General features: G+C 47.6%; 1 protein-coding gene across 1 annotated transcript in view; it reads right to left on the reverse strand.

Annotated features, from left to right (window-relative positions):
* Positions 1–21154, reverse strand: part of AUTS2 (activator of transcription and developmental regulator AUTS2) — a 1126353-nt gene that overhangs the window by 299643 nt on the left and 805556 nt on the right. The window lies entirely within an intron of this gene.

Genomic DNA, 21154 nt, shown 5'->3' on the forward strand with positions numbered 1-21154 from the left:
GCCACAACTAGAGGAATGCCTGTGCGCACCAATGAGGACCCAACCCAGCCATAAATAAAATCATAAATAAATAAATTTATAAAAAAAATCACGCATATGCATCTCTGTAAGCGACACATCCCCATGAAACAGAGCAGCATGTCACCCACCACGACGGATCCCACGCACGCTCCAGTCCATCTGATGGAGGAGAAACTAGATACCCAGACACCTTCTCCTCACCAGGAAAAGAAGCGATGGTCAGCTCACTGAATGTTAACTGTGCCAGGATGTGGACCAGAGAAGTCAGAGCTGCTTCCGCGTGGTTTTGTGACTGGCCCTGGTCCTGCGCTCAGAGCTGCCCCCCATCGGGCAGAAAGGCCCCCCAGGCCCGCTCCAGGGAGGGAGCACATGGCCGAGGTGTGGACACAAAGAAAAGAGAAATGCCTACCGTCATGACTTCCCGACTTAAGGCGGTAACTATTAAGCACACATGTGGATGCAGCACTTACTCCCACTTACTAAGACGATCCTGTCAGGTGGGTAAAACGACCCCTTTTCTAGATAAGAAAACCGAGGTGCAAGTTACAGGCCTACAGCTGTTGCAGTTTGCAGTGCGCTGTGCTGCTGGCTGTAAAGGGGGAATATGGCTGTCTCCTCACCCCAAACAGCTCTGCTCAGCACTCACACTCACACACACACACACACACACACACACACACACACACACACACACACACCTTTCTGGAGGAGGCATCTGAAGAAAACTGAGGATGTTAATAAACAGGCCTGACTTAACAGCTTCCCCGAGGGACGGAGACAACTTCTAGAGCGGCACCTGCCAGGCCTCCCGGGCAGCCTCCGTCCCCAGGGTGGGCTGCAGGGGGACAAGGCAGGGGAACGAGGCTGCAGGGCTCTAAGCAAATCACACTTCATGCTCCGTGGTCCCCTGGCTGCCCATGTGCAGCCAGGTGAAACCAGGGTCAGAACTGACATCCAGGGCAGCTGCAACTGGGAGGAGAGGTCAGGAAGGTGGGCGGCCCTGCTGTGTGGGCGTCTCCGGCTGTGAGTGTTCCAGGCCTGGGGGCGGAGGCCTGCCTCTGGAAGGAGTGGTGGTCCTGCCCTTTCTGCGGAGGGTTCTGCCCGGGCCACCCCTTCAGTCACAACCCCGCCCGGCTAGCAGCTCCTGCCCCTTCCAAGTTCTCCCATCCTCTCTCTGTGATTTGCAAATCTGGCTGACGCTGGTGTCTCTGAACACTTTACAGTAAGTGGGCATTAATTAATGCTCAATGACAATAGAATTTCTCCCAAATTACACATGACACTTGCATGAAGAGCAAACATGTTCATTTGGGTAGATGTTATCACAGTGAGCACCACAAGAATTTACAATGATTTGCCAAGGATAAGAAGTACACTCTCTTTAAGTAAGAGTTCTCTTTAACCAAAAGAAGAGTAAAAGCTTTTAGTAGTGGTTGTTAATTAGAATTAACAATTTGGCCAAGGGCTATGTAAATCTTCCATGAGGATGGACTTGGTGGTAAGTGGCTGGTGGAGGCACCAAAGCTGAGGCAAGCCAGGCTGACTGCGGGCTTTCCGTGCTGGGTGAGGAAGGACACCGAGGTTTTGTCAAAGCGCCTGCGACCTGCTCGCGTGTCTTATCCATCCGCACAACAACCCAGGGAGGTAGGTTTCAGGCCAGCTTTAAACCTAAGGCTGCCGGGGTTGAGAGGGCATGAGGTAAGTGACAAAGCTGTCACCAAAACCAGGTTTGCCTGACCCCAAGCTCGTCATTCTTTCCTAGAAACTTGTGTCTCTGCTGGGTGAATGGTGCATCAGAAGCCTTGAGGGTGCTTTTGGAAACAGAGACATTTCCTGCGCTCCGCCTGGAAACTTCCTACCTGGAAACTCTGGCATCAGAATCCCCAGAAATGCTGAAGCTTCCCTCTGTGCACAGCACCAGGGGTGACTGTGGTGTGTGGCCAGGTGGGGACCCTCCTTCCACGCTCACGTTCCTTTCTAGCCACCTGCCCAGGTGTTACATCTCTCCTTCTGCTCTGCAGGCCGCCACCCTGGGCTTGAATCTGATCAGACGAAAGAGCCGGGGCTGGCACAGATGCTAAGGGCATCTGTGCTCCTCCTCTTTGGTCCTTGTCATCACCATCCGCATGTCCAGGACCAAGGCCACCGGGGACAGGGTGGCCCAGGCCTAACCACAAGCACGAGCGGAAACAAAGTGCAAAATTAGGAGCTTCCCCTCTCCCCGCGGTCTAGAATGTGATAAGGACTTCCTAGTGCCCACAACTCCCCTGATATTCTCCATTTGTTACTGGAATTACACCCGGGGACGTAGTGAGAGTGGTGCCAACATCAGCACCAAAGGCGCGTTCCTAGTCAAAATTTGAAAATGAAGATAAACAAATGACAACACAGACTTCCCTGGCAGTCCAGTGGTTGAGACCCTGCGCTTCCACTGCAGAGTGCATGGGCTCAATCCCTGGTCCGGGAACTAGGATCTCACATGCTGAGTGGCGCGGCCAAAAATCAAACAAACAAAAAGGACAACAGCTAGTGAACAGAACGTGTCTGAGCATCTGTGGTGGGTGTGGCTGAGAAGGGAGTGTGGAGTCAACAGGGGATCCAACTCCCTAAACCTGGTCAGAGCTGGGAGGCGGCAGTGGGCTCCACTTAACACCGACAACGGTAAAAACAACTACCATGTCAGTAACTCCAGTAAACTGCATTTCACCTCTTCACCACAGCCTGGGGAAGGAACACTTCCACGGAGGCTCTAGAGAGGGTCAATGGTTTTTAAGTCACGCCAGCAGTTGGTCATGAATTCTAGGCCTTCTGAGTCCAAACCTTAAACTCACATTCCTCATCAGTGGATCCCAGAGATGGGTAGAGAGTTAGGAACTCAACAACAATGGGGGTTTATTGGTTGACTGAGCAGGGAAGGTTTAAACAGAGAAGTTAAAATAGTGTCACCTCCACAAAACAAGAGGGGATACTCATTCAGACTTTGCAATCTGACCACATCAGAAGGTCTGGAGACCCACACCCTCTGAGACTGTCACTGTTCTTTGCTTACCCAGAAGCTATTCCCACCGTTTCTCTCTTGCTAACAGAACTCTTAAGGCAGCACGATGCCAATGCCCAGGGACAGTCACGATGAAGCAGGGAAATCCAGGCCCTCTTTACCAGGTACCTGCTTTTCCCTTTGTCCCTGGAATGGACTGTTCTAGCCACAGAGACGTAAAAGGCCCTTAACCACCTGCCTCCTTCTTGCCTGCCTTGTATGTGTTCTGCAAGGACCCGTGAATGTTACCTTATAAGAAAAAAGGGTCTTTGCTTATGTGACTCATAAGCAAAGATCCCGAGATGCAGAGATTATCTCAGATTATCGGGGTGGGCCCTAAATGCCAGGCCAAGTGCCTTCATAAGACAGAGGCAGAGGGAGATCAGAACACAGGAGAGGAGAAAGCTATGTGAAGACAGAGGCGGAGGCTGGAGCGACACGGCCACAGGCAGAGGAAAGCCAACAGCCACCAGAAGCTGGAAGAGGCAAAGGGCGGATTGTCCTCTAGAGCCTCTGGACGGGCTGCAGCCCTAATGAAGCCTTGATTTGGCCCTGTGGAAATGACACTGAACTTCTAGCCTCCAGAACCGGGAGAGAAGACGTTTCTGCTGTTTTAAGCCACCAAGTTTGTGGTAATTTGTTACAGCAGCCACAGGAAACTAATACACTGCCAAAGCCACCGACAGGCGTTCTGTTACTACAACCAAACACATCCTCAATCCATCTCTCTGTCATACTTGGAGGACTCACACAGGGACTGCTCCCGTTTCTCACCATGAGAGAGACTTCTGGGGACCCACAGATGCCGGCAAATCTCCCTGACTCCAGCCTCACTGACCTTGGTGCTGCCACCTTATAGAGAGCACACCTACCATTAAAATCCCCATCACTGTTTCACGGGCAGTGAGTAGGTGCAGCGCACCCAATGCCCACGTTCACTGGAGCAGCCACCCTGGCAGGCAGGTTCCTCAGTGCCCTCAGCTCTAAAGCACACAGTACACTCTGAACACCTGCTGGGACCAGAGAAAGTGGCAGCTCCTTGGTACACATCACACATGAGGTTCTGTGTTAGCAACGTTGTAAAGAACATCTCTTGGGGTTGGGAGTCCAAGATAGGGAGGAGGTAGGGAGGGAGAGAAGGGCCCAGACGTTGGGGAAGAGACTTTTAAAAAATCCTACTCTATACAATAGGGGCAAATTCAGCGGAAATTTACTGAAAAGGCTCCTCAAAAGGAAAAATGGAGCTTAAGTAGAGCGGGAACCTTGGTGAAATCTACTTATAGATTATAAAGGTCGCCTTTGCCATCAGTCTTCGCTTGGGGCCCATCACATGCTATTTTGGGGCGTATCTCTTGCTCCTCCAAAGCTTGGTGATTTCCCGCTGAATCTCTCTCTGCAGGGCCCCCCTTTCCAAATTTCACTGACCGACGACATGGCCATGATTCGTCTCTCTCTGACCTTCTGCTTCTTCAAGACATACACATTTGGGGTCCTATTTCTTAAGAGATCTCCTCCTGGGGAGTTGACTGACTGCTTGATCGTAAGGGATTCAATGCTAATGTGCATCAGGGCCTGGTTTATTTTTGGTTTTGGTTTTTGGCGGGGATGGGGGTTGGGGAAGCAGTGGTGGGGGTAACTGTGTGGAAGAGACTGGAATCTGAAATTTACTGAGTACTTATTACAGGCCACATCATTCTAGAGGTTTTGTATCCAGATTAAAAAACAAAAACTTTAGCAGCTCAGAGGCATTAAGTAAATTTCCCAAGGTCAAGTCACAGAGACTATCTCGATGGGAGTGGAATGGGGATCTCACCACCTTACCTTTCTAGGCACGTCCTCTGCCCATCTGCTTTGTAGACCTCATGCTTTCTGACTTCCACAGGGCCCTCCAGGACCACAACCTCTTGGAGCTATGGCCTGGGTCTGCAGACTGCACAGTTCATGCTCTTTCTACAAAAGGCTAGCTATCGTATCGTGAAGAGCTCAACCAGACACAGAATACCTTGGCCAGTTTAAAAGCACGTGTCTTACCATTAGGCAAAGACCACAGTCTATTTACTGAGGCCAAGCAGCACTGATGAACACTGAAATTGTGGGTGAAAGTATGGTGAGAAACAGATATTTGCATAGTCTCAAAATATCTACCCATAAGATCCTAATTAACTTGAAAGGGAAAAAATAGTAACTTTACAGTGAGGAACCTGGTAGATGTCACTTTAACCGAGTGATCCCAGTTGCAATTACCAGCAGGAAGACTTCACGTGCCCCCTGACGTGATGCACTGAGAAGGGCCCATCACTTCCATGGTTTTCCTGCCAAGATGGCATAACCTCAATCTGATCGAGAGAAAACATCAGATAGACCCAAATCGAAGGATGGATAGGCCACAAAATAACCTGCCTGGACTCTTGAAAAATGTCAAGGTTATGAAGGACAAAGAAACAATGAGGAACTTTCCCACATGGAAGGAGGCTAAGGAGACATATGACAACTAAATGCAGTGTGGGATACTGGATGAACCCCAGGACCAGAAAAAGGACACAACTATGGAAACAGGTGAACTTCAAATAAGGTCTGTAGATTTAGCTAACAGTAGCATATGAAGGTTAATTTCCTGATTTAAATCATTATACTATGTTTTTTGTTTTTTATTTTCTGGTACGCAGGCCTCTCACTGCTGTGGCCTCTCCCGTTGCGGAGCACAGGCTCCGGACGCGCAGGCTCAGTGGCCGTGGCTCGCGGGCCCAGCCGCTCCGCGGCATGTGGGATCTTCCCGGACCGGGACACGAACCTATGTCCCCTGCATCGGCAGGTGGACTCTCCACCACTGCTCCACCAGGGATGACCTGTACTATGGTTTTAAAAGACACAGCATTAGGAGAAGCTGGGCGAAGGGTATATGGGAACTTCCTACACTATTTTCATAAGTCTAAAGTTATTTCAAACTAAAAAAGTTAAAAAAAAATGCCCCAAACCAAAAACCCCTCACACACCACGTACTTTTGTAAAGGATCACCTTAATGTTAGAATTTAGGTGGCAACTGCTATCTCAGGTGGGCCCTCTGGGGGTCTGCGTACCTACCACACAAGCAGTCACTTATGTTGTGGCTGTTTGAAGCTGGTCTTGAAGGTTAAGGTGGCTCCGTGTGTTAGAGCCTAGGGATCCTGAACTCGGGAGTCCTCACCCTGTACTGCTCCCAGGGTCAGCTCTGCCTTTGCGGAACAACTTTGGGTCACTTAGAGGAGGAGTCCGAGAAGCTGGCTCCCCGCAGGCATCAAGTCCAGCTGAGCTTTTAGAGGCTGATTATTTCACTTTCAAGTAAAGAGGATAAGGAGAATGGTGGGACACCCAGCTCTCCTCTCTCTGCACAATCTCCTCTTGGGTTCTGAGATCAGTGTGAAGGAGGAATGGTTCTCCTAGCTGTATGTTTTCCTTTCCTTATCTTAAGCCAATGGAAGCAGCCCCCTACCTTGCTTCCGGTCTGAAGCAGCCCGAAGCAGATGGCTTCCTGTGCCACCAGCACCGCCGCTTTGCTCCTCTGCCTCTGCGTGTGGCAGCCAGGGGGCTGGAGCTCTAGCCTTTAAGGGCCCTTCCAGTTCTGACAGGCCAGGCCAGCCAGGCCCTAACGAGTGGCCCCAGGTGGGATTGCTGCAAAGCACTGGTCTTCGAGACTGGCTAATCCTGCGTGTCCAAGGAAGGTGAATCAGCTCTCTCTCACCTACAGACCAGAGCATGGAAGCTGAGCTCCCGGAATGAGTCTGCTTTGGTTTTCTTAAAGAAAGCTACGGAGTCTGAGGATACAAGTGAGTTACTGCTGGGTCCAATGGAAGGTAGATGCTATGTCAGTGACGATGATGTTGTGTTGCTCCTATACTGATCAGAGAAGGCATGGACGTATTATCACTAAAACAATAGATCTCGCCTCAGTTCATCCCCTGTTCAAGTTCCCCCAGGGTGTTTGTTACAAGGTTTAAATGAGCTACTGTATGGTGCTTTAACACATTTGGTACAAAAAACTAGACAGGTCACACGACAACGTGAATGTACTAAACATTACTGAAACGCATGCTTAAAAATGGTTAAGATGATAAATTTTATGTTATGTATGTATGTTTTCCCACGGCTAAAAAAAAAGTCATTCAGTGTATCATTACAAGAAACCTACACAAACATCAGGTGCTATGATTAATATAGTTATTTTGCTCTGAATGGTTACCATCATCACGTCTGTTTATCCCTAAATTACACGCAGACAACCTCTCAGTGCTCTGGCTGGGCTCCCACTCAATCCCACAGCTCCAACTATCTCTGAAGATCAGACGGCTCTTGGGCTCCCAGACACTAACCTATCGTTCTACTCACTTCTGCAGTGTGGTGCACAGTCTCTTGGACCCATGCAGCAGAGGGTCCTGCAAGCCACTCCCCAAACTCATGCTCTCTGTATCCCCCATCTCAGTCTCCGACTGGTGATATCCATCAATGCCCACCCAGTCAGCCTGCTTGAAACATGACCCCCACATCCGAGTGGTCACAAAATCATGACAATTCCACTTTAGAAACGCCTCCTCTAAAAAAAGCGTACAAATGAACTTATCTACAAAACAGAAATAGAATTACAGATGTAGAAAACAAACCTACGGTTACCAGGGTGTAAGTGGGGGTAGGGATAAATTGGGGGATTGGGATTGATATATATACTCTACTATATATAAAATAGGTAACTAATAAGGCCTACTGTATAGCACAGGGAACTCTACTCAATACTCTGTCATGGCCTATATGGGAAAAGAATCTGAAAAAGAGTAGATATATGTATATGTATAACTGACTCCCTTTGCTGTACACGTGAAAGTAACACAACATTGTAAATCAACTACACTCCAATAAAAATTAAAATAAATAAATAAAAAAGAGAAACGCCTCCAAAATCTAACTCCTCCCTTTCCCGTTACTTTAGTTGAGATGCCCCTGTCACCTCTCACGCAGCCTACGATGACAACATTCTCTTCGGTCATCTGGCCAAAGTTTCCCTTCCTTCCACCTTATCCTCTCACCACTACCAGAATTCTCTTCCAAAAAGCCAAATCTGGGACTTCCCTGGTGGCGCAGTGGTTAAGAATCCACCTGCCAATGCAGGGGACATGGGTTCATGCCCCGGTCCAGGAAGATCCCACATGCCGCAGAGCAACTAAGCCCGTGCGCCACAACTACTGAGCCCGCGCACCTAGAGCCTGTGCTCTGCAACAAGAGAAGCCACCACAATGAGAAGCCCGCGCACCGCAACAAGGAGTAGACCCTGCTCACTGCAACTAGACAAAGCCCACGTGCAGCAACGAAGACCCAACGCAGCCAAAAATAAATAAATAAAATAAATAAATTTATTAAAATAAACAACAAAAAACAAAAAGTCAAATCTGATGTGTCATTTACCTACATAAAAGTACCCAGTGGGCTCCCATCTGGATCAAGTCTAAACTCTTCTCTTGCCATACAAGGTCTGTTTATATGGAGCTTTTTATATCAACCTATGTTTATAGTCATGTATAGTCCCCCCACCCCCTACCATGAACCTTGCTCCATTATAAGCTTCTCTCCATGTACCAAGACTTTCACACCTCTTCGCTTTTTGCAAATAATATCCCCATTTGCCTAGTGTCTGCACCATCCTTGCCACCTAGCAATCATCCACAAACATGTGTTTCAGCAAGATCTAAGTCAAATGCCTCCGCTCCTACACAGCATGGCTCAGACGTCATGCTATCCCTCAGCATACACTGGGCTGGGGGGCAGGTTAATAATTCATCAAGGTACCTCACAGCTTTCTCTTCATGTAGACCTTCTATCTCTGAAGGCTTGTTGTATCTTTGTCATCTCTCCATTCCTAGTTCCCAGGACAGTGCCTGGCTCGGCACATAGAGAGGGCTCAATTTGTTGAATGAACTATGAGGGAAAGGTGCTAGACTGAGCTTATTAACTTCCAATCTTTGGAAAATCATTTCAGCAAGGTCGCCTGTTATAGTTTAAGATGTCCCTCACTGGACACAAATTAGGTACTCTGGGATGACCATAATTCCTTTGGACAAGTTAAGTTACATTTTGTAGTCTGGATAAGTAGTTTATTAACTGGAGTCTCAGTGACGTCAAAGACCGCTGCATCTCTCACGGGCTGTCTTACGCTTGGGCGATAACTCATCATCTACTATATCTAAAGTATTAATGAATTCTGGGCTATTCTGAATACAGGTACCCATGCATCCCTACTCTATAAAATCCTGTGCTCTTCTCTAACTTTTAATAGCTTAATTTAAGCAAGATCAACTCAATCCGTGCATGGCATTTAAGACAATTCTATGAAGATCCAGGCAACTATTGTATATAATTGAAAACGTGTATTCATATTTCAGAGCCTGTGTTCAGTATGAAGTGCTCACTTTGGATGATGGTCAAGGCAGCTTTGGTGGCTGGCAAGAAGTGCCCGTGAGCGCCTGACCCACCTGGCGGGAAGGTCAGGGTGTGCTTCACAGACACGTTCTCTCCCGCCTTTCTGGGCCCTCTTCCCCCCCCATACAGAGTGACCGCCAGAGCAGCACTTTTGGACAACATGGCCCCTGTCTTTCTACCTACAGCTGCTTGATCCAGGCACGAGCACCTGACTCTCAGCTAGGTCAAGCCACAGTCCTTTCCAGAGAACCCGTCCCCAGAACGCAGCCCAGCCCGATCCGATCAGAATCCTATCCTTGGATTTTAGTAACTGCAGTGGGAGAGGAGACAGTCTCTCTTCCACTGGCTGAAGCCAGAAGGTGCCACGCTCAGGAGGATGGTTCATGATTTCTACCAGTAGGAGAAACCAAGTCTCACAAACAGTCAAGAATAAAATGGGTTACGCAGAAAGAAGAGCCAAGACAGGGAGGGCACTTCATCTCCTGTCCTGTGCTACTGAAGCCCAGCTGCATAGCTCTGCCCTTCTGATGGCTTGGTTATTTCAGCACTTACTTGTATTCCTAAAAGTCTATACGTTTCCCTATTTTTTAGTTTGAATTTAATTTCTGTTATTTGAAACAAAAAAGAATCTTAAAAACAAAACAAAACCCTGCTAACATAAACACAGCCAAAGTTGTTCAATCTTAAGAGCTTTAAAATGAGCAAATGGCTTCATGAAGGCTCTTGTAGGAGTTCTGTGGTAAGTCTCTAAAATGTGGAAATCACGTTTTTTATTTAGCTACAGAAGGTTGATGAATCCTTTATACAATGAATAAATGCTCTGTAATTGATTTGTTGAGTAAACTGCATTTTTTTTTTTCAATGTTTACTCGTCTTAAAGAGGGCCTAACTGCACACCATTAGAGGTTCGGGAGGCGGTAAGGGTACAGGTGTAATTCTACATAAACAAAGTAAGTAGTCCACATACGCTGTCGTGCTGTCTCTGGGGAATACATTATTCAGAATTATTGCTGCGTTCTAAACAGACCATCTCAGAGGGATAATCACTTTTCAGTGACTGGATCAATATTTTTGTTCTTCTCCTTTACTTCTTGAGCGATTGGATCTAGGGCCAGAGGAGAAAATCAGGTCAGTCCCCTGGACCTACTGCCAACTAACAGGGAAGATCACTGTGTGTGCTTGGGAGCCCAAGGAGGGGAGTGGGGTCAGGGAGCACAATTCTTAGGGCGATAACTTAATTTCGAATTTCTCAATGAGAAAAGCCATGCGTATCTATGGCTCTCCTGCTGCAGCATTTAAAAAATTGCCCTGAGGGTACAAGGTATAACTCATTTTATGTGTGGTTTATTGAATAAGTTCATGAATTTATGACCCCACCACATATACAGCCAAGGGGAAGAGCAGCTTGGCCATTCTGTCTGGGAGGGCGGACATCTCAAGCTCCAAAGAGAGAGGGATGATGGGGCTGGAGACGTGGAGAGAGGTCGTTCTATAGTGGAACAAAAGATAATGTCCACACTTGCAGGCTCGTGTGAACATTCTAGTGGCCAGCACTCAGGACCCACCGATATGGAATTTGTGATGATTTTACTCTGGCTGGCAGAGTGGGCCCTGATCTGCACACTCATTACTGGGAGACAAGCCTAAACTGTCCTTTTAAGCACACGATTCAACGTAAGTTTATTAAGCCTTTCCAATAAGAATAAGAAAAAGGATGCTGAGCAACATGAAAGAATGAGGCATTTTGCCAGGCATTTTGCTTGCCCTTAACCTAACAAAATCTATGCCTTTCAAGCACCTTAGAAGCACCATTTGCACGCAAGTAATGTACTAACTGCAAATGGGACTTATTACTTAATTAAAGCTCATCACAGAGCATCTTTTTTGAGCAATATTTTGTTGGATGTTGGAATTACAACTGAAAGGGATAAAACGCTGTTTGAACGTTTCCTTTTATTCCAACATATTACTATTCTCCCTGGCCTCTTCCTGTCAGTCCTCAGGCTTATTAGAATGTGGCATGAGGGAGAGCTTGGTGGTGAGGAGTGCTGCCTTGCAAGCCAGACAACCTGGCTTTAAAACCTGGCTCTGCCACCAACTGATGCAAGACCTTGGGCTCGTTACATAAGCTCCCCGTGACTCAGTTTCCTCATCTGTAAACTGGGGACAACATCAGCACCTACTTATTAGGGCTGTGGTGTGGATTACACAAGTCAATACATGTAAAGCACACACACACACTATTTAAATAATAGTTATTATTATCCCTATATAGCATGCAACACTAGAAACCTTCTAAAATTTGAAGTGATTGAGATCTGGATAAAAGGTAAGAATCCCACCTCTGCCACCATTAGGATATTAGGTAATTTACCTCTTTGATCCTCCATTTCCTTCTAAGTAAAAAGGGGTGATCGTGCCTATATTTTGGTGGGTTGGTGTGAAGACTGTATGAAATAATGTGTACAACGTCCCAGTCAACATTTCTAACTGGGTTTATGAGACTATCGGGCTGCGTGGATGGACGTGGATCCCATCATACGAGGACCCATGCTTCCTTCCTCTCGTCTGATCACAGGCAGACAAGGACAGTAATGATCAGCCCAAGGCTTGGCAGGGCCTGGCGCATATTACCCTGGGCTCTCCTCGGAGAAGGAGCTGCTGCCAACCTACGCGGGGGTTAGGCATCAAGGAGAGGGAACAGGGTGCAGTGGGTACTGTGCTCAACCCCTGCCTGTACGCACAAGGCAGCCGTTCACCTGCCAGCTGGGGATGTCCAGAGACACACACCTACGGCCTGGCTCCCCCTAATTCTTTCCCTGGCTCCCTTCTCAGGGCATGAGGAGAGCAGCCCCTGCGCAGACGGCCTCCCCGCAGCACGTCTGTGCAGGAAGCCAGGGCCCTTGGGCTCCCCGTCAGACTGCCTGCCTGAAGCACAGGCTGGAGCCAGGGAACTTGCCTGAGAAGGCAGTAAAATTTTAATGCACTCTGTAGCGTGGTCATGTCATACTCGGTTATGGCAAATAATCCCAGATGCCTGCAGAGGTAAAATGGAGCTGTAATGTGCTTGCCTCCTAACCCGAGCTGACAGCAATGATGTACGACTACCATTAGCGGAAAATATCACTTCAACTAACCCATGATCCAGCTCCGCTCAGGGTCACATTATCCATGAGGAACAAATTACACTCCCAAAGTAAATACAAATTTTCTACACGAAATGGGTACAAAAAAAGGGAAGGGGGTGATCCGTTCCCTTTGCCAGCACACTGCCGAGTGACACAGATGATAAAGGACAGGACAAATCACTGGCTGACAGAGTGCTGTGCTGTAATCAGCTCAGCCGGCACGCACTCTAGCCGATAAACACTACATTCTCCCCTTAGTGGCAAATACATAATCTTTAACACAGAGATGGCTGCTTCGGGTATTTACCACCATTTGGGCTGCAGGAACACCCCAAACAGCGTTTGCCCTCAGACAAGGAAAGGCCCTGTGACCTTGATGGATCCAGAGACCCTCTGCGGGGATGGGAGTCAGTGTCTAGGGGTGCGCAAGAGGCTTCTTGAGGCAGCAAACAATACAGACTGAAATCGCGTTGGGGGCGCAGTTCAGGAGCTGCGGTAACACCATGACCCTTCTCCTCTGTGCTGGTCACAGGAAGAAAACAGTCTGGAGAGATCATACGTGATGCAAGAGGCTCTGGACCAGAAGGTCCAGCACTTCCCCACCTGCCTGGGTGACTGGGACAGGACCCTCTTCCTTTCTGTGACTCAGATAATCAACAAAGCAACTGCCAGGTATAGAACTAGTATTTGCAGGGCACCCACTGAAGTGTCAGACGCATACGAGGTGTGCGGTGCTTGCTAGGAGCCAATGATGTAAGAAGGTATTAAGTGTTTACGCATAGATAGACACTAAAAGAAGACTGAGTGTCTTGACCAAACGTGGCCCAGGCTTGACTGCGGGCTGACACAGCCTCCCTGTCATCACTCATGGTGGCCCGCAGGCTGACACTGACACTCACCTGTACAAGTAAAAACATATACCTTGTAGTTCTTGCCTCCTTACCTTGGACAACTGCTTCCCATGTTAAAAAAAAAAAAAAAAAATCACATTTCAGAAGAGCTTGTACATCTGAGTTGTCAGTGGAACCAACTTGTATTTATCCAATGTTTATCGAGCAACTGTCACTTTTGGATTTTTAGAAGCTGGTGGGTTTGTGGGTGGATAGGTAGATACAATCCAGGTTTCCCGTAGCACAAGGAGGGTGCAGCACAGACAGGAAGGTAGCGAAGATTCTCAAATGGCACCTCTGGGCATATTCCAACTCATCCTCGTATATAGGGAAAAAGAGCCCAGAGCCTGGAATCTTAAGACACTGTGTATCTCAGCTCCATTACCTCTCAGCTCTTAAGTTTCATTTCCTTTATTTGTAAAATGACATATGCTTGAGAAGATAAAGTCCTTGAAAGGACCTATCATCGACTTTGGCACATTGCAGATGATGAACAGTGAAGTATCTAGGGATGCACATAGATTCCCACAATACACAAGCAGGTCATATAAAACAGCACATGTAAAAGTGTTCTGAATAACACAATGTTCTCTACAATGTAAAGTAGTGTTTCATCTTATTATTTCGTTATTATTATTGATCCTAATCGCATTTGTTCCCTGCCCCTAATAAATGAGGAGCATCTACATTTTTTTTACCAAGAAATTAGGGAGTTGAAAAATCATTAAGGGTCCCAACGAGGAAAGATGAAGCCCAAACTGAGTGCCCTGGGTACCACAACCACCCATGCCAGGGGCTCCTGGTCAGTCCTTACTTCAAATGCTCCATTTCACTGTCTCAGTAAACATGCATATAATTGGCAGACTATGAACCACACCTGGGATTGGAACAGCAGTGGAGAAAGCTACTCTGGTTAGTAGGTATACAGCCAGTACTTCATGAGAACCAATAGGGAAAAGCTCTAGAAGTAGGCCAATTTGATCTTTCCAGTTGTAACTTTGGAAAAAAAAAAAAAGAAGAAGAAGAAATAATATTCATGTATTGAATTTTGGGACTTATGAAAGTATAAAGTTTGGCTAATTACTAATGCATTCTAATACAGAGATTTTATTATCTTTATCATACCTAGGTATGGCAAAGTTACAAGGAGTAATCACCCATAATTATATATCACCATCTGGAAGTTGCCAAGGGGGGATTAACTAAGACACTCACACCCACACACAAATACACATGCACATGACCAAAAAGAAAGTCAGACATCTTTAACGAGGACAGACATTCTCCAACCCAAATGTAGAGTAAGACAGACTCTTCTGACAACCAAACAGCGGCCCAGGCCATACCTACTGACAAGCCGCCCGTTAAAGGAATCGCCAGTACTAACGCCTCTGCTCAGGACCTCCCTCTCGGGTGGCTCAGCATTCATGGTCCACTTCATGAGGCTGAAAGCCACCACCTCCACCTAATTCCTCCTCGGCTTTGCAACACTCCCTTCAGCTAAGCCATAAAATCCAAGCCAATGGCTCATTCTAAGGGAAAGCAGCTGATCTTTTCTCTGGGAATGTAGAATCATATATTCAATACTGGACGTTTCCAGAAGAATTCCTTTTATAGGTCAAATAATACTCATTATTAACTCACCAATCAAGTGAGTTCTTGAAACATACTATGTCAACTAGTTCTTCACTAGCTCCCATGCTCTCCTAAATAATTTGGGTAATTGAGGAATAAGATTAAACTAACTGCTCTGCTGCCTATTGGCAAGTGCATGGTGACAGACCCAACAGAGTCAAGCAACTCTGTCAAGTCCATGCTGGTTCATCAGTAGGTACTTGAAAAAAGAAAAAATAAGTGAGTTGTTGTGAATGACTAAATGGAAGAATCAACAAACAGGTAATGACCTTTGTTTAGACATTAGGCCCATAGTAAGTTTCCTTTAGTTACTTGAAAGAGTCAACACAGCTGTGCCTGGACCCGTCCACACTACGTTTATTCACTGTTAGGAATCTGAGAGGTGAACAAATGGAGACATGTTTAATATAATCTTCCTTCTACCTTTTGGCAAAGAGAAAATATACTCATGTACATTTCCCTCTGGGTCTGCCGTGTTGTTGGGTCCTAGGTAAACAGCTACATAGAAAATGAGGATATTCAAAGCTGCATCATTGACTCCAGCCCCATTTTATAGATGACAAACTAAGGCTCAGCAACATTAGGTAATTTGTCCAAGGCCATACACTTGGTTAGTGAGAAATGACAAACCGGGTCTTCTGAGTGTCCTTCTCCATTACCCACCCATGAGAACAAGGGAACATCCAGAACCCGTTCCTCTCACTATCCATTCTAAGAAACAAGAGTTTAGCTGAAGATGTTTGACCAACTTCCAATAACTCAAGTATTCATTTTATTGATTTATATTTAATAAATAATCTGAATATTTATATAAATAAATATATGTATATACATACATGAAACCTCTGTCTTTTTCAGGTGTATGACATGGTTGTAATGGACAGATATTCTACATACACATTTAACGTGAGTGAAGCAGTTTTTGGTTTGGCATGAAAACGCTACGATAGGACAAAGAGAAAAACTTAATGAGACGTTTAAAATAATATGCAGTAGAAATTAAATCCAAGGATGGTATCAATAGGAATTTTTGATGGATAGGATGGAATTAAGCCAACCGGAAACATGGCGATGTTGGAAGGACAATAAAGTGTCATTTTGACCCAGACCTAATCTTGGAGGTCGACTGGATGGGCATCGTGGGATTCAGACATCCAAAACAGCCCTTGAAACTCAGCCAAGAACTGCAGAAATTTCCCAAGTAAGGTGGGAAATTCATAAATGGCTTAGAAGTGTCTTATGAGAAAATAAAACTATAAAAGAAATTTGTTGGGAGCCCAGAAGATAAATCCTGGGATTGATATGAGGTGCACTCAGGTGTGAGTACCAGTTTTCTGAAGTTGTTTCACTTATCCCCTCCATTGGGAGATGAGTATCCAAAAAAGGAAACGCAAATTTTGCAAAACAATGAACATTACTGAACTTTAGGGACATAAAGACCAGAACTTGGGTCCCTACTCTTCTCCTGGGCAACGCTTGTACGCTTTGCTGCTATGAAACTGGAAGGGAGGAGAAAATTCCTTTCTCTATCTGCAGTGTAGGACAGCATCTCTAAGCTGTCTCCTGATCAGAACATGTCCTGTTTCAAAACCAAGGATGCGGGTTCTACAAGCAACAACGAAGGCCTTCTGAGTTTGTGGAATGTTGCTGAGGGTGCATAATTTTTACCAAGTGTGAAACGTGGCCAATCGAGGGATGGGACTCTTCCACTGTAAGCACAAGCCGCATGCCCTGTCTTTAGTTTGACAGCTCAGCAGTTTCTCAGTCCTTCAGGAGCCAAGTTAGGCATGTGGTTTGTGTTGAATTAGGAACACAAGCCTCTGTTGGTTTTCCTGCTGCTTTTCTTAGAAACTGCCCCCTTCTCACACCAGTGAATACAAAATGATCAAACACAACAAAGTTAGCTTGAATTAAAAAATTAGAATGCACCAGAAAGTGTTTGCATGTTAAGGGAGAGGGAGCTGACGTGGGAACTCTGTGGTTCTGCATCTGCAGTTAGCCAGTGTCCCAGCAGGCTGTCCTGGGTACTGGTGAGCAACTCACGGGGACCAAGCAACCTCCTCCAGGTGGTCATTCCAATCATTAAAAGCCCAGAGACAGGAAACTGCAATCAGGAGTCATGTTAAAATCTTCATGAGGGGGGCTTCCCTGGTGGCGCAGTGGTTGGGGGTCTGCCCGCTGATGCAGGGGACGCGGGTTCGTGCCCCGGTCCGGGAGGATCCCACATGCCGCGGAGCGGCTGGGCCCGTGAGTCATGGCCGCTGAGCCTGCGCGTCCGGAGCCTGTGCTCTGCGACGGGAGAGGCCACGGCGGTGGGAGGCCCGCGTACCGAAAACAAAAAAAATCGTGAGGAACAGGAGAACGGCTCACATCTATGAAGAGGTTGTGTGTGTGTGTGTACTGCATGCAGTATGCACCACACATCTACAAACATATGCACGTGGGGTGCGCGAACACACACAACACCTCTGTAGCTTTCAGGACTTTCTCTTGGGCTGTCAAAATGTTAGAAGCAGAGGAAAGTAAACGCTTCTCTTTGACATCTGTAAAAAGGTAGTAGTGCTCAAAACCAGTTGTATAAAAATTATCAGGAAGCTTTTAAAAAAATACAGATGCTGTGGCCCCCACCCCAGATGGACTGCCTCAGACCCTCTCTCCTGTGCTGGGTGTCTGGGAACTGACAGTGTTTGGCTTGTGGGACGAGGGCTGTACAACCCACTTCATCACCATCTGATCCCTCCAGGCCGGCATGCTTGCTCTTGACTCCAGGTTGGGCCCAAAGGAAAGCCTGGTGTTTGGGGTAAGGAATTTAAAAAATCATCATTTGGGGACCCTTCCAAATTTCACAACACTTCCGTTCAGCTTGTGTCAGGAAGAAGTGCCCTAGGGGATGAAGGCTGAGCCCCGGGTTCCAGTGGAAAAAAAAAAAAATCACACCTCTTATCCTCTGGCAGGTTTTCTGGCAAATCCTGAGCTTTTGGAAGAGAAAGATAGCCTCCCTCCTTCCCCAAGCGATTCTCCCTCACTGCGCTCCAAGGAAAACTAGTGAAAGTTAACATTTACAGAGCACTTACTACGGACCAGGCACTGAGCCAACTTCATTATTACAAAACTCTAGGTGGAGCTGTTGTTACCCCCATTTGGCAGATGAGAGAACCAAGGCTTGTCCATGGCTCCAGGACAGTAAGGGACCGTCAGAAACAAGCCCAGGCCATCAGACTCGGAGGCCCAAGGGCTTGACCACTGGCCACCACACCTTCCAACCAGCTCTGTCACGTGGCCCACAAAATACACAGGGAGCGGGTAAATGGAAAGAGAATTATTCTTCATCTCCACGTTGATTTCATAACCAAACGGGGGGGTGTTTCTTAGCACAATAGGCTGCTGCCAGTGGTAGAGAAAGAGAGGAAACAAGAGAAAATATAGGCCAAATATGTGGAAATATGCGTGTTGCCTCCTTGTTCTCATGACACCAATTCACTTCCAGTGGGGGATTGGAATAATTGCTTAACTTGGGTGATTAAGGTGTCAAGTGCTGCCTCTTTTCTTTGCACTAACTGCAAAGACGAGCGATCCCACATCTAAGACGCAGTGTTTCCAGCCTTCTCTAATCTTCCACCCAAGTTTTACCAAAGCCCTCCAGGTCCGCTGACATTAACGTGAGGTGTATTCACGTGGCTGTGAGGGGAGGGTAAGGGATGCTTTGCCCAGTGTCTCATCAAGCCTCTTCCATGTATAAGAATGCCTCCTGCACTTATGGAAAGCTCTGCTTTTCTAGCTCCTTTCCCAGTCCCTTCCATGTTAATTAGTAAGGGTATCATTTTATAAATTACAGCTTCGTATCAGAGGAAAGCAGAGTTTATCCTAATTCAGTCAGCTGTGTGAAATACAGTACCCTAACTTTAGACCGCCAGTTCTGCAGATCCCTACAGAGTAAGAGAATGACAGGTCTTCCTGAGAGAAATCCCAGCGGGTCCTTGCAAGTCTCACTTTTGCCTCTGACAGCATCCCTGGCGGGGTTGCCGAAGGCATCCCAGGACACGGAGTGGCATCTTTTCCACCACTAGCAATTCAGATTTGAATGCGAATCCTCCAAGCAGCACATGAAGGCAGCCCAGGTTAGTCTGGGGCTCTGAGGGGGGCCCAGGCAAGAGGCTCCGGCACAGGGGAGGCTGACAGGGGCCCAGGCTCCAGCTTGGAGGAGAAGTCTGGGAGGGCAGTGTTAAAGTCGATGATAAACACCAGACGATCTCAGTCCAAAAGGGGAAGCCTGACAGTCTTAACTGTAACAGGGCGAAGCAGGCACGACTGCAATCACAGAGTCTCGACTGTTCCTGCCGGGAGCCCTCTGGAGGAGAGCCGGGTGGCAGGGCAGCTGTGAAGCAGCTCCCGAGTAAGAAGAAGAGGACCTGCAGGGCCACCACAGTCCACAGGAAAAGCGACTGGGGTGGCCGAGGCAGGAAATGCACACATGTCAGAGGACCACTCCCAACGGCCCTCTGTGCCCCGTCATCACCCCTCCCGCGGACTTGCCGATGGACATCTTATTCTCCTTCGTTGTCCTGAAATCACCCTGAACTCGGAGCCGTGGGTGATGGCTACCTTCCCACTGCCCATTCCTCTGGGCCGACACTTCGCTGCTTCCCACACTCAGAGGCGAAAACCCGGGCGGCAAAGACTCGGGGACTCAGATCCCAGCAAACAACTAGTTGTGGTGCTCTCAGGATGCAGGAAACACCTTGGCCCCCAGACACCTCTGAAAACCACAGGCGGCGCTGATAATTCTCGACATTACCAGAGCTAGTGATCATCTAGACAGGGGCTGCTAGACACCTGAAGAGAGTCTGAGGCAACTGGACTGGGACTCGGTCCAGGCATCAGGACTCGTACAGCTCCCGGGGCATTTGCAAGCACAGTCAAGGTTGACACTGCTGATCAAGACACCTAGGTGGAACGCAAAACTGAACGTCCTTGCCACCTTCTGCCACTGCTGGAGACTGTGACACTTCCTGAAGTCACACTGCCTTTTAAGGAAAGAAGGTCTGCTTGGCTGTGAAACCTCGAGGAAGCCTCGTCCCTTTGGAGACGTGCCACTCACTTGGAAAGTGAGATCAACGATCACCTGTAAAAGATCTCCAGCAGTGGCCAGAAGTACCGGTCCCTCCCTGGATGCCTGCGACGCCTGATGGAACGAGATGACTACTGCCCTGTGGGATGCGGCCCGGACGGCTCTGGGGGCCAGCGAGCTCGCCTGAATGCTGAGCCCCTACGTGTCTCTGGCACCCACGACCCACTGGCTGCCTGAGGCACTGGGGGACTGACTTCCAAGGAGCTAGGACTCCTGGGGGCTGGAGAAAGGAAGCTCCTACTTGTCAGTTAAACAAAAGAATAATCCACAGCCCCCTTTCCAGTGTGTACTTTCACTGTCATCCAACAGCCCATTACCATGTCACAGCGCAGCGCACCCTTCCGTAGGTCACTTTGTTTAAAATGACATGGATAATGCACATGTCAGCAAGCTGACAGTCCTAGCCGTCCTTCAGAGATAAAAACCTCAGGGCGAGAGCCTGCTCTTATCTGGGGGACATGCGTTGGTCTATCACCCAAGTCAGACAGAACATGATTTCTCCAGAGAGCATTTTTCTCATTTCCTGATTCTAAGGAAATCAAATAAGCACCATTTGTCTTCATCTGAATATGCTTGACCTGCTCAAATGATGATGTCTCGCATTTTGTAACGGGCTACCTATGCTGAATTCAAATTAACGACAGCACAGAACAAGAGCCTTTAGATCGCTCTTGGAGGCTGGCAGCAGGGAAGGAGGGAGAATTCTAGGCTTGACGGCAAGATCCTACCAAATACTAACCACAGGATTCCCAGTCAAATCCACCAGCACGTAGGAGGTGAGGGTCAGAGAACAGGGCTCAGGAAAGCCAGCTGTGCGGGACAGATCCAGAAGCTGGGGACGGGAGGACTGGTACCTCCCTCTCGGTGCCAAGC

Source organism: Phocoena sinus, chromosome 15 (genome assembly GCF_008692025.1).
Source record: "Phocoena sinus isolate mPhoSin1 chromosome 15, mPhoSin1.pri, whole genome shotgun sequence".
NCBI classification, from domain to species: domain Eukaryota; kingdom Metazoa; phylum Chordata; class Mammalia; order Artiodactyla; family Phocoenidae; genus Phocoena; species Phocoena sinus.